We start from the raw sequence: 13576 nt of genomic DNA, 5'->3' as shown, positions 1-13576 counted from the left end.
ACAAACTCTGGTGGCCAATCTTTTTCAGCTAGAAGGATGTCATAGCCCTTGGAGAGATTATCCCAAAAAAGGCCCCTTATTTTTCTAGTCTTATCCCCTTCTATGCGTAAAGTTATTTCATATATTTTGTGAGGTTTGCTAACTCTGGTGTCTGCAGTTTCCACTTGAATGTATTAATTCGTGTCCACTGTCTCCAGATGATTCATAAGGACTTTGCGTGCTATGCTCACTTCTGCTGCGCTGTCTAGCATTGTCTGAGCCCACTCTCCGTTTTTCAGCTGTGTCCTCAGTATTCTCGGCATTGTTGAATACTTTAATGCTGGCTACCTTCTTCTTGTGAAACTGTAATTTTTTATTTGGATGAGCAGGTTCCTTGTCTTTGGACTTGACGTGCCCTTCCCTGGGTTCCGATCGTCCTCTTCTTTCCGATTTCTGCGAGGAAGTCTGAAAAGATTGAGAGGGACGTGTATTAAAATCTTGATATCTATCTGGTTTCTTTATGTTATCCCTATTTCTAAGGTTGTATTTTTTCACAGAGGGCTCCCTTTGGGAAGACTTGGGTCCTTGGTCCGGAGATCTTTCTCTCCGCCGAGGAGACCTTCCTCTGGACTGGAATCTTTTTTCTTTTGAATTGGATTGTTTGTTTCCATCCCAGTTCGTCTTTTGACTGTTTAGATTATTTTTAATAAATATTTTTTCAGGACTTTCAATTAGTTGGGGCTTCACTGGTATTCCACCCAAACTATCTCTACCTAGTTCTTCATAGGATTTTTCTATAATTCTGGCAATTTCAGCTGGTTGGTCTGCTATATCTGTCTCTTTTAACCTCTGGCGGATCGCCACATTCGCTGCTTCTCCTTTTATGTTGGCTAGTAATATTGCCGAGACCTGCTTGAAGTCTTTTAGTAATTTCATACCAAGAGTTAAAGCGGGTTCTGGACCGTATTCGTCTTGAATTTGTTTTAGCACATCTGGTATTACTGACATGGATGGAACTCCATGTGTTTTTGTGTAAATGGAAGCAAAGACTGTACCCCAAGTGTCACAGTCCTCCACGTGTGGTGCGATTCCCATTGGAAGACAGATAGTCAGAATCCTGTGTTTATCCACAGGGGTGGTGTCTGGAAACACCGCCTCTATTTGGGTGATTTTTTGTGCTAACCAGAATGGTATTTGTTCCCGTTTAGCTGGTACTTTACCTAAGCAGGACTGTATGTTCTGTGGTGTAATTTTGTTTGTGTTACCCTGATGAGGGGTCAGCTGTGGATTTTTAATTGCTGGTTGGATTGTTGAAGTCCGCATTACATATTGGACTAGTTGTCTATATATTTTAATTAATTGTTTTAGTTGTACTAAAACATCTGCTGCAGACATTCTTTCGATGTCTGGATGTGGTGTGTATCCGGCTAGGACCGGCCACGTTGCTCCTGGTCTACCTAGTGGACCGAGTCTGGTGATGTGATTATTATATTTTAGGGCGCCATTAAACAAGAGCAGGTGCTCTTGGAATTTAAGTGGTACTTCTACTTCCTCGAAAGGAGTGTACTCATTAGGAGGTTCCTCTATTTTATAATAGTGGAACTCCTTTGTTACAGCATTTGCTGCTGGAAAGTTTATCCATGAATAGAATACCTCTGTCTGCCGATATTCGTGTGCCTCAATTACGAATATGACTGTACCACCTCTTGGTGTCAGACCATTGTCTATAAGTTTTAACGTTATAGATCTTCTTATGTTGACCGGGATGAGTTTTATATCCGGGTCTGCTTCTTGCATAGTATTATCAGCTTCTATTAGTTCAGCAGCTAATCTAACTCTCTCTCTTTCATCATCACTGTCTACCATTTTACCGACAGGAAGGTTTTTCTGTTTGTTTGCAGATCAGGTTTCTTACGGAAACAAAGATTAGATGCACAATATTTTGGAACAGTGTATCCTTCAACGTTGACTAAACCAAGAACCTTACATAGGAGTTTCCTCCTGCGAGGTTTGGCGGATATTACCTTTCACCCACTCCAGACGTCTTTGGAGTATTATGGGAAAAAAGGGTCTGAGTGAAAGAGCACGACTGAGTTACTCTAATGTCTTGCGTTAGTTTTATGGCCTTTCCAAACGTTGGGCGCCATGTAGTGTAGTTCCTATTATCCCAATAGGCTCTGCGCATTGGAATAATACCTTCAATAGTATAGGCCTAGACCAGACGTTAACTAGGTCTTCTATTGTCGATATTAGACTTAAAGTTTTGGGTTTGCCAGCTAGCTCAGAGTTCACTAGAAACTTTCTCGAATAGGCAAGGAGGAGTTGAACCTCCCTGGATAGACAAGAAGGGATTTAGTTTCTGACAACCATAGAACATGACAACTTTGCTCTCCCCTAATCAAGAGTGTATCTCTAGAGTCGTGTGAAAACAAAAGACAACTTATTTTACTCAGTCAGTACGTGCATTCTTAGTTTCACCAGTTTGTAGAGAAAAGGAAGAGACGGGCGTGTTCAATAAAAGATATTATTTATTGATCAGTCTCTTTTCTCGTACAAGAGAAATGAATCGATATTATTGCAATACTTATGGTTAAGTAAAGTGCATACAATAAAAGCAGAAGTATAAAATAATACTGTAAAAACATTTATATGGTTTCTAAGCCATATGGTGGTTTAAAATGGATAAAATAGATACATACATATAAACATTTGACTAATCGTACTCAACTGGTGCTTCTAACTACGCCTACCCCAGTGTACCTGACCTAAGCCTAATACGTGGGCGGGGATAGAAAGTAGCAGTTTAAGTTAAGTTTGTTTTGCCAAGTGACTGATTCAAGAATTCTCTGCAAGGGGTTATTCAGTTCCGTACCTTGAATCTAGGATGATTGAGGGATGGTATCTCTCATCTTTAGTCTCGATATTCCAGGCTGCCTGCAAGGGCTGCTCGGAAGCGCCGGAGCTGGATTTCTCGGCAGGAGAAAGGCAGCGTCTCGTTCTCAGCGCATCAGGAAGGCGGGGCAGCGCCAGTGGGCTTCGCTCTCTGCTGGGCTTCGGCAAGTCTCGCCGCTCCGATCTCATCACCACCGCGTGTGTTTGCTTAAGGCAATATCGGTAATATTTATACCTGTAAGGTGCCGAGATTGACGTAAGGATGGACATAGATACGTCAATAAGGATGTCATACGAACTGGTCGTTAGCACATTCCTTTGCTGAAGTTCTCGGTAAACAATGGCCGCAGGGTTTTTCCCAGGTTGTCATAGGTTTGATTTGTTTTGAGAACTCCGTATGCCTTATCAGGGGCTGGAGGAATATTGCTTGTCTAATTAGATGGCAAGCGTTATGACCTAATCAGATAACGCGTTCCTGTGCCGTGGTGTGGCTTAATCAGATAACGGTTTCTGCATCATGGGATGGCTGCTAGTTAACTTGTTAACCAGAACAGGGTCAGGAATAGGGGGATCGATACAGAACCTATAGGAATACATCACACCATCCTCCTAGCCTTATTAGGACACAGGGACCCCATCCCCCAGAGTTGAGTAATTTAAAAAGGGATGGGATACCCCCTTTCCTGAGCCAAATTCGGCACCAGGGACTCCATCACCAGAGCCAAAAGTTGAATGAAAGTGGAGCGGGCTGCATAGCCCACCCTTCTTGAGCCTTGTTAGGCCCTGAAAACTCCACCCCCCAGGGCTGTATTACATTATAAAGGGAAGGGGGGCTGTTTGGCCCCTTCCCCGAGCCTTATTAGGTCCCAGGGATTCCATCCCCAAGAGCCGAGTAATTAGTAAAGGGAGGGGGCACGCATCCTCCCTCCCTGAGCCTAATTAGGACCCAGGAACCTCATCCCCTGGGGCCAACATTTCAATAAAGAGGACCTCCCTCCAGGACCTATTATGGTCCTGGGGACCCCATCCCCGGGGCCTCGCTTTAATATAGGTGGGTGCCCCAGAGCCCACCTTGGGCATCCACACACAACAAGCTGGCAGCCATCAGGGGGGCCAAATGGCCCCAGCAGCTCCAGCTGGGTCCCAGCATGCTGCGGGAGCTAGCTTTGCTCCTGCCCACAGGGAGCAGCTATTTATGCTGCGCCCTAGGGGGGCAGTATCTTGGGGCCAATCAGAGTGCTCTTTTTGAAAAATTGGATTATCAAACCCAACTGTCTAAATATACAAATATGTTTTGATGTTAATTTCTAATAAACTTCTGAACGGATTTACACCAAATCACACAAAGCACAATCTGCCGACCAAGATCTAGCTTCCTGCCAAATTTGGTGTAATTCCGTTTAGCAGTTTTTGCCTGATAATTCACCTTGAAACTTTCCATGCACAAACTAATCTAAATGTAGCACCTTTTTGGCAAGTTTTGTGGAGATTCTTCAAATGGTGCCAAAGTTATTAGGAAAAAAACAATTCCCTATGAAAACGCTGACCTAACTATAACATTTTGGTTAGTGAATACAACTAGACTTTCTCCAGTGAACATGCCCTAATTCCATTGAACACAAATACCTCCATTGAAATAGAAATGAAAAACATACCTCCATAACTTTGTGATGTCAGGGACTCAATGTAAAATGTCCATATCACATACAATTGTTAACTAATACATATCATTATTATTTTTCCACTTTACGACTAAACATGACAACTCGAAATTTAAATCAGTTTAAATTGTAGTATTCATATGTGTGCCTGTAGACATTAAAGGCATGCTACATACTTATGATAACATTCACTTATTAAAAATACTCACAGTCATGAAAGGAGAGTAAATGAATTCCTCAAGGCAAACAAATTGGATTTTAGGAAAAGCAAGCATATATATATATATATATATATATATATATATATATATATATATATATTACCTACTGGCGGTCGCCAGTAGGTATATATAGTTAGGATTGATTTCCATAGGGAAATCGCAACATTCTATTGGGAATAACTTTGGCGCCGGTTGAGGAATCTGCCTGAATTTTTCAGCAACTTTGCCTCGCGGCGCTCCGGTCCTTTCCTAAAAGTTTGGGGGGGATTCGTCAAGCGGGGGCCGAGATAAAAGGGGGGTCCCAAAACGTGTTTTCCCCATGTTAATTTCCATAGGGCGGTCTGTCGCACTTTTAGCTCGAACAGCTGAATGGATTTTCACCAAACTTGGCAAAATTGTAGGGACTGGTACCCCATTGTGCCTTTGCTATGTCTCAAGATATATGCTCCAGTGGTTTTTACGAAAATTAACTTTGAAAAAATATATATTGGGCTACATTGGGCTATATATGTTAGAGCCCAAATGTAGCCCAATGTAGCCCAATGTAGCCCAATGTAGCCCAATGTAGCCCAAAGATGGCCACCAGAGACAAATAAAAACAAATGTAGCCCAAATATCAGCCAGATGTAGCCCAACTATAGCCCAATGACAGAATGTCCCAGAGTGTTCTAAAGAACAACTAGAGCGCTAACAGTCTTACTTATGACAAAAGTATGGCACACCTGAAGTCATCTTGATTGGAATAAAGTGTTAACACTTAAAACATTTAATTTGCAAAGGAACAAAATGAGGGGGTTCATTTTGCCATAGAAATTATGATTAGTGCTGAAGAAAGAAAAATTAGGGCACATTTTGAGTGACTTCTCAAATCCTCTTATATTTCATTAAAGAAATTCTGATATGCAGTCTCCCAAGATGGCCACCAGAGACAAAAGAGCCCAAATGTAGCCCAAATATCAGCCAGATGTAGCCCAAATATAGCCCAATGACAGAATGTCCCAGAGTGTTCTAAAGAACAACTAGAACGCTAACAGTCTTACTTATGACAAAAGTATGGCACACCTGAAGTCATCTTGATTGGAATAAAGTGGTAACACTTAATACATTTAATTTGAAAAGGAACAAAATGAGGGGTTTCATTTTGCCATAGAAATATATATATATATTTCCATAGGGAAATCGCAACATTCTATTGGGATTAACTTTGGCGCCGGTTGAGGAATCTGCCTGAATGTTTTAGCAACTTTGCCTCGCGGCGCTCCGGTCCTTCCCTGAAAGTTTGGGGGAAATTCGTCAAGCGGGGGCCGAGATAAAAGGGGGGTCCCAAAACGTGTTTTCCCCATGTTAATTTCCATAGGGCGGTCTGTCGCACTTTTAGCTCGAACGGCTGAATGGATTTTCACCAAACTTGGCAAAATTGTAGGGACTGGTAGCCCGATGTGCCTTTGCTATGTCTCAAGATATGTGCTCAAGATATGTGCTCCAGAGGATTTTGAGTAATTTAGGTTAAAAAAATTTATATATCTATGGCCGCGCCCCGGTACGCGCACCAGGGAGCGCTCAGGGCGCGCCACGCGACTTGCGCACGGGAAGCTGATTGGTTCTCGGGTGTCTGTAAACATTCGAAACAGTCCGCAGCGGCCGCCATCTTGTGTCTCGGTAGGATTGAGACACAAGAGGTGGCAAAAATCAAAGGGGGAAATGACCAAAAGGGGGCAGGGTAGACCCCCCCTGACCCCCTAGGTTTGATGTGGGGGCCATTAAAGGGTCCCGCGGGGCAAAAAAAAAACAACATTTTTTTTTTCGCTTTTCACGGGGGGAGCGCCCGGTACACGCACCGGGGAGTGTACTGGGGAGCGTACCATGGGGGAAAATAGTGAAAAAAATTATATAATCATAATAATAAATAATAAAATAATCATTTTGAGTGATTACAGGTAGGGTAGCTCTGAAAAGAGCTTTTGGTTCTGTGGCTGTTTTAGGTACCTACAAGTACGTCCCACACACACCCACACGCACACAACCCCACACCTACACACCCACACACTCCCCACACACACCTCACACACGCACACCTCCACCCACACCCAAACACCCCACACCCCCACACCGACACCTTACACATCCACACCCACACCCACACATCCCACACATACTCACTCACACACACACCTCACCCCCCAACACACACACACGCACACACAGATACCTCACAGACACACCTCACACATCCCACACACACACCTCCCCCCCCACACACACACACACGCACACCTCACAGACACACCCACACATCCCACACATACACACACATCCTACACACATACCCCCCACACCCACACACACCCCACACACACCTCACACACCCACACCCCCACCTACACCCAAACACCCCACACACCCACACACACACCTTACACATCCCCACCCACACCCACATACCCCACACACCTACACACACCTATACACCTCATCCCCCCTCAGACACACACACACACACACACCTCACAGACACACCCCACACATCCCCCACACACACACCTCACCCCTTCCCCACACACACACACCTCTGACACACACCTCACACACACACACACACACACCACACACACCTCACACACACACACACACCCACCCACCCACACACACTCCTCTCACACACACACCCACACCCCCCACACACACCCACACACACACCCCACACACACACCCACACATCCTACACACACACACCCCACACACATACCCCCCACACACCCACCCCACCACACACACACACCACACACACACTCATTTTTTTATTTTTTGAGGGGGTGCCCCACACACATACCCCGACATACACACACCGCACACCCACCCCCCCACACACACCCCCACCATACCTCATACACCCACACCTCCACCCACACCCAAACACCCCACACACACACACACCCACACCCACACCCACACCATACACCCCCACACCCCCACCTACACCCACACACCCCCACCCACACACACCTCACTCCCCCCCACACACACACACACCTCACAGACACACCCCACACATCCCCCACACACACCTCACCCCCCCACACACACACACCTCTGACACACACCCCACACACACACACACACACCCACACCCCACACACACACCTCACACACACACACGGCCACACCCACACACACATTCCTCACCCCCACACACACACACCCACACACACACCCACACATCCTACACACACACACCCCACACAGATACCCCCCCACACACACACACCACTCACACACACACTATTATTTTTTCTTTTTTTGAGGGGGTGCGCGCCCCGGTACACGTATCGGTACACGTACCGGTAGGCGTACCCTGGAGAAAAAAAGAAAGACAGAGTTTTTTTTTAAAATGTAGCATTTTTATATAAATTGGAGGTAGTTCTGAAAAGAACTGTTTTTTATTCTTATTGTTGTTTTATATTTTTTATTGTTTTTTTGTACCCCGCGACTTTAAAAAAATATATATATATTTATTTTTCCTTGGGGGTCCTTGTGGGACCCCCTGAGCAGGCCTAGGGTGTCAGGGTGTTTCTACTCTGGCCCCTTTGCGAGTTTCAAACCTTTGTTTCACTGCTTTCTTGTGCCTTGGTTCGAACAAGGCACAAGATGGCTGCCAGGGACACCCAGTATGCAAGGGGAATTAGTTCCCCCCCTTCAAACATGCACGGGGGCTGCGTTGCAGAGAGGTGTAAAAAAGGGTGTGGCCTCATTACACCTCTATGCAATGCAGCCATCTGGCGCATACTGGAGGCTCCTGGTGGCCTAGTTGGCCCCCAGGGACCCCCATTATGCAAGGGGAATTAGTTCCCCCTCTGCAAACGCGCCAGGCGGCTGCATTGCAGAGAGGTGTAACAAGGGGCATAGCCTCATTACACCTCTGCAATGCAGCCCCCTGGGGCATACTGGAGGTTCCAGGTGGGCTAGTTGGCCCCCAGGGGCCCCCAGTATGCAGGGGGGAATGAGTTCCCCCTCTTCAAACATGCACGGGGGCTGCGTTGCAGAGAGGTGTAAAAAGGGCCGTGGCTTAATTACACCTCTCTGCAATGCAGTCCCCTGGTGCGTACTGGAGATTCCTGGTGGGCTTTCAGGTCTTATATAGTTAGGAATTAGCATTAAAAAAAACTTTGAAATTCACTGAAAAAAACATAGGTTTCAGGCCTTATATAGTTAGGAATTAGCATTTAAAAAACCTTTGAAATTCACTGAAAAAACCATAGGTTTCAGGCCTTATATAGTTAGGAATTAGCATTTAAAAAAACTTGCAAATTCAATGAAAAAACCATAGGTTTCAGGCCTTATATAGTTAGGAATTAGCATTTAAAAAACCTTGCAAATTCTCTGAAAAAAACATAGGTTTCAGGCCTTATATAGTTAGGAATTAGGCACAAGAAAGCAGAAAAACAAACGTGTAGAACACAAAAAGGGGGCAGGGTAGGAACACCCTGACCCCCTAGGGCTGCTCAGGTGGTCCCACTAGGATATTAATACATTTAAACGTTATCCGCTAATAGAATTAGCATTTAAAAAACCTTTGAAATTCACTGAAAAAAACATAGGTTTCAGGCCTTATATAGTTAGGAATTGGCATTTAAAAAACCTTTGAAATTCACTGAAAAAAACATAGGTTTCAGACCTTATATAGTTAGGAATTAGCATTTAAAAGAACCTTTGAAATTCACTGAAAAAACCATAGGTTTCAGGCCTTATATAGTTAGGAATTAGCATTTAAAAAAACCTTTGAAATTCACTGAAAAAACCATAGGTTTCAGGAGTTATATAGTTAGGAATTAGCTTTTACAAAAGCTTTGAAATTCACTCAAAAAACTATAGGTTTTAGTGGTGTTATAGTTAGCTGGACATTTTACTCATACAAAACCATTGAAATTGCTCCTATATAGTTAGTTGTACTAAGTATATATCGCGCACCCGCAATCCACTGCTGATGATGTCACATATTACATCATTCATGACATGGTCAGTGACATCACTGATGACATCTCAAATGAAATCACTGATCAATTTAATTTGGAACTGGAATTACTGAACGTGTTTTACCTTGGCTACCATATAGATCAGCACCACTATGTTTTCTTTCCTGAGCCTGTTGCAGCTTTAGATTGTTGCACTTGTCAAACTACAATATATGCCAGACTGCATTGTTTGTCCTTAATGTCTTCTCAATACTAGAACTATCTTTCAGCTGTTCTAGTTCGATATTCATAGGTATGCATTATAGTTCTTAAAAAATGTTCAGGTTATGGTCTAAGACAATATATCCAGATCCATAATGTCGATGTGTAACATTTGCTGGGCTAATAAGTCTTTATGAAGTCCTGACAAAGAACACAGATGGAACAATTTGTTGAAAAAACTACATCATGCTGGACAGCTGGACAACTGGTTGTGGGTGTTGCAATAAGTTATTGGTTTCACATGCTACTCATTTTGGGCATTACATAAGATGTGTTGAAGCTAAAAAAAAAGAAAGGCACATAGAAATATATAATACATATTAATTGTCACTAGGTATGAATAGTTACATCAAATGCATAACAGTTTTGAATTTTAAAGTTTGCTACATGCTTTTGGTGGTCATTTTGGTTTTAAATTGATGACATCACATTTTAGATCCAACGTGGGAATGCACATGACATGCACTGGCGTGTGCACATGCATTTTGTACCAAATTCGACACAAATCAGAATATTTTAAAATGTTTTTTATATTTGTCGGCCATCTTGGATTTTGATTAGACTATATGATGTCATAGGCAAGAGCCACTTGGGGTCTTCCTCTTATATGATTTCTATTACTATTACAAAGCCAAAAATCTATACCTACTTTCAGCTTTCTATCACATAGTTAAGATTTTTGATAGAAAAGAGGCTTACATCCCTACTTCCCTGTTTGAAGAGTAAACATCAAAACCCAGGGGCATATTTGCAAGCCCTGTGTGCCACCGGAGCACCACTTTTGTGATGTTTGGGTGGCACACAGGGCTTAGCGATAGCTACAAGGCCACGTAAAGTCACCCTGCATTGCTTTTCATAGCCATGTGGGAATGAAGTGAGGCAACACAGCGCAAGTTGTTGCGTTGCCTCACACCACAATGAGGAGGTGTGCCATGGGCATTACAGTAGGTGTTCCCATAACACCCATGCCTTTGACACATTCGGAGATTTACAACAAGCTGTAAACGTCGGAATGCGTCAAAAGCTGAAACGAGAATAAATAATACTATTTTACTCAGCAGCACACATAGAAAGAGGAAATCACCTCTATTGTTTTTGAGCAGGAAGGTGTCCCTTCCTGCACAAACACAATCATCCCTACATCGCAGACACCTTTGCACCATGGTGCAAGGGTGCTTCAGTTGGTGCCTGATAGCCCTTTGAGCGCCAGAGCTGTAACAGGGGACAGTAATGTGCCATATCTCATAGATAAGGTGCATTCCTGCACTTTTCTTTTGACATAGGGCAGCACGGTAGGAAGGCTTGTGGCACTGCCCTACGCCAAAAGTTTGTAAATAAGACCCCAAGTGTATAATACAATATAGGAGGCCACATGAAACTAGGCAAACATTTAGCATATTTACTCTTCTTTGAGTTTTGCAAGTTTCATGTATATCAGTCAAGCCTGGAAAAGTTAACAGGGAAGCAAAAACATTTTTCTTGTATTAAAAACTTTGGTACTGTTTAATGAATCAGCATGAAATTAGACAAGATGGCAACATTTTGTCTTTAATTTTTATGTTAAGTTTTCTATTGGGATGTCTGGTTGCACCCAGTGCAGAGATCGCAGGTTTCATGCACATCTGATAAGAAATGGAGGTAAAGTTAAAGTGGTGGTCAAAAATGCTTTAATGTACTAATCTCTTTGGTAGCGTTTGACGGATTGCATGAAGGTTGAGATACCAGAATTGGGTTTAACTTGTACATTGCATTTACAGCTGATTGTTGGCGTCATGGGACGTTGATTGCCTGTAGCAAGCCACTATTACACATACAGAAGGTTGCATGCACCAGTGGTCAGCTGCAAGGTGGGTTTCACAGGACCTGGTCTGGGTCCAGGCCCTGTATTCAACCTTTGTTGCACACCAAGGACATGTTGAACATGGGTATGCTACCACGTGCTAAATGGGAATTATCATTTGCCACACCTACCACTCAACCACAAGCAGTGGCTGTTCCTCCGCTTCCCCCGGTGTCCACCCCTCCTCCCACCCCCTTCTCCTTACCACTGATCTGTGATGGCCGCCACTGCCTTCCAGACATATCTACACAACCACCAGTAAACCACGCTTACCTAACCATCTAACATACACAGTTAATTTATTGGTATGGTTATCCTTGGTCATTACACCTTAATGTATATTTAATAAACTTTCGAAATTTGCTGGAAAAAAAACATTTACTTCACAGCTATGGGTATAAAATTGAAAATCTCCTCCAAAGTCCCCAGTTAGAGGTTAGATATGCAAAACCGTAGCTACTGTATGTGTTATACGACTCATAACTCACTTAGCAATTCCAATGCTACTGGGGACTGTTTCCTCATTATGCTGCCTGACGGTTACATGTGCCATTCCATATTAAACATATTTTAAAAATACCATAATTTTACTATACACTAACATGAGAATTTGCACAGAAGTGTCCTTGGGAATTAAGGACTGCTTAGTTCTATGTTGCTTAAATGTTTGGAAAATATTTTTTTTGCTTTTCTTAAGGAACAACAATGACAATTCTAGCAGCAGATGGAACAATGATAGACAGTGATATTCTTTTGTAGAGAAAGCGACATTTCTCTGCGTGGTTAGAATCTGCAGTGCAGTTAAAGCTTTTTAGAAACCCTTCTAATGCACAGCAGTTCTTTATGAATCACAGCCTGACAAGGTTCAGATTAGAAAGCTCATTCAAGTACAAGAGACCAGACACACTTCAAAGACATATGCAGGGCTGTATTCAGGATGAATTCCATTTTCCATTCACTGAGAGTGCCCTCAGCGATATCAATGCCTTTATATATAGTTAGCAGGCCCTACCAACCCCTAGACACCCAAACGCCTCGCATTTGGGAAAGGCCTCGCGACTTGTGCGACAATAGAAATCGAAATGGCGCCTTTTTCTTTGGCTCAGGTCAAAGACAGAGGAGAGGCGCAGGGGAGCAAGACGAAGGAGACGGCTGACAGGAACAGTGAGCGTGTTTCAACATCTTTGTAAGTGAAAACATTAGATTGAATTCTTTTTTCAATGTAAAATAACATTAGATTATTAAATTAGGAAACCACCTTCAGGTTACGGGTTCTGAGCGAGATGAGGTGCTATAAGAGAAAGTTAAAAAAAAATCTCAATTATATGTCAGTTCAGCCATGGGACAAATTTACGATATTCTGAAAAGAGATTAAGGTTTAAAGCGCAACTATTTGAAGCAATAGCTGTGTTTTGCTCAAAAAGGAATATTTCTCTATGTCCATTGTACTTCATTAAGTGGAGAAGGTTTGTGATACATCTAGTGAGACTGTGCACCCCATGATACGCACTACAGGGTAATGTGGAAAAGTGCGCTTAAATGAGGTACGTGCGCAACACAATAGAATAAAACAAACCCTCGCTGGCACTTGCCTTTTAGACCCCACTAAACAGATTTAATCTTAAACAGTACATCCCCCTCCTTCCTCAGGACTGTAGTGACTGGCTGGTCACGTTCTAGTGTATCTAAATAATGTGTTTCCACCAGCCACTCCTTGAGGGCGGGGTTCCACACTCCCCCCACACCCATCTA

The sequence above is a fragment of the Lissotriton helveticus genome, chromosome 11 (genome assembly GCF_964261635.1).
Source record: "Lissotriton helveticus chromosome 11, aLisHel1.1, whole genome shotgun sequence".
Lineage (NCBI taxonomy): Eukaryota > Metazoa > Chordata > Amphibia > Caudata > Salamandridae > Lissotriton > Lissotriton helveticus.
Note: the sequence above shows the minus strand (reverse complement) of the source record.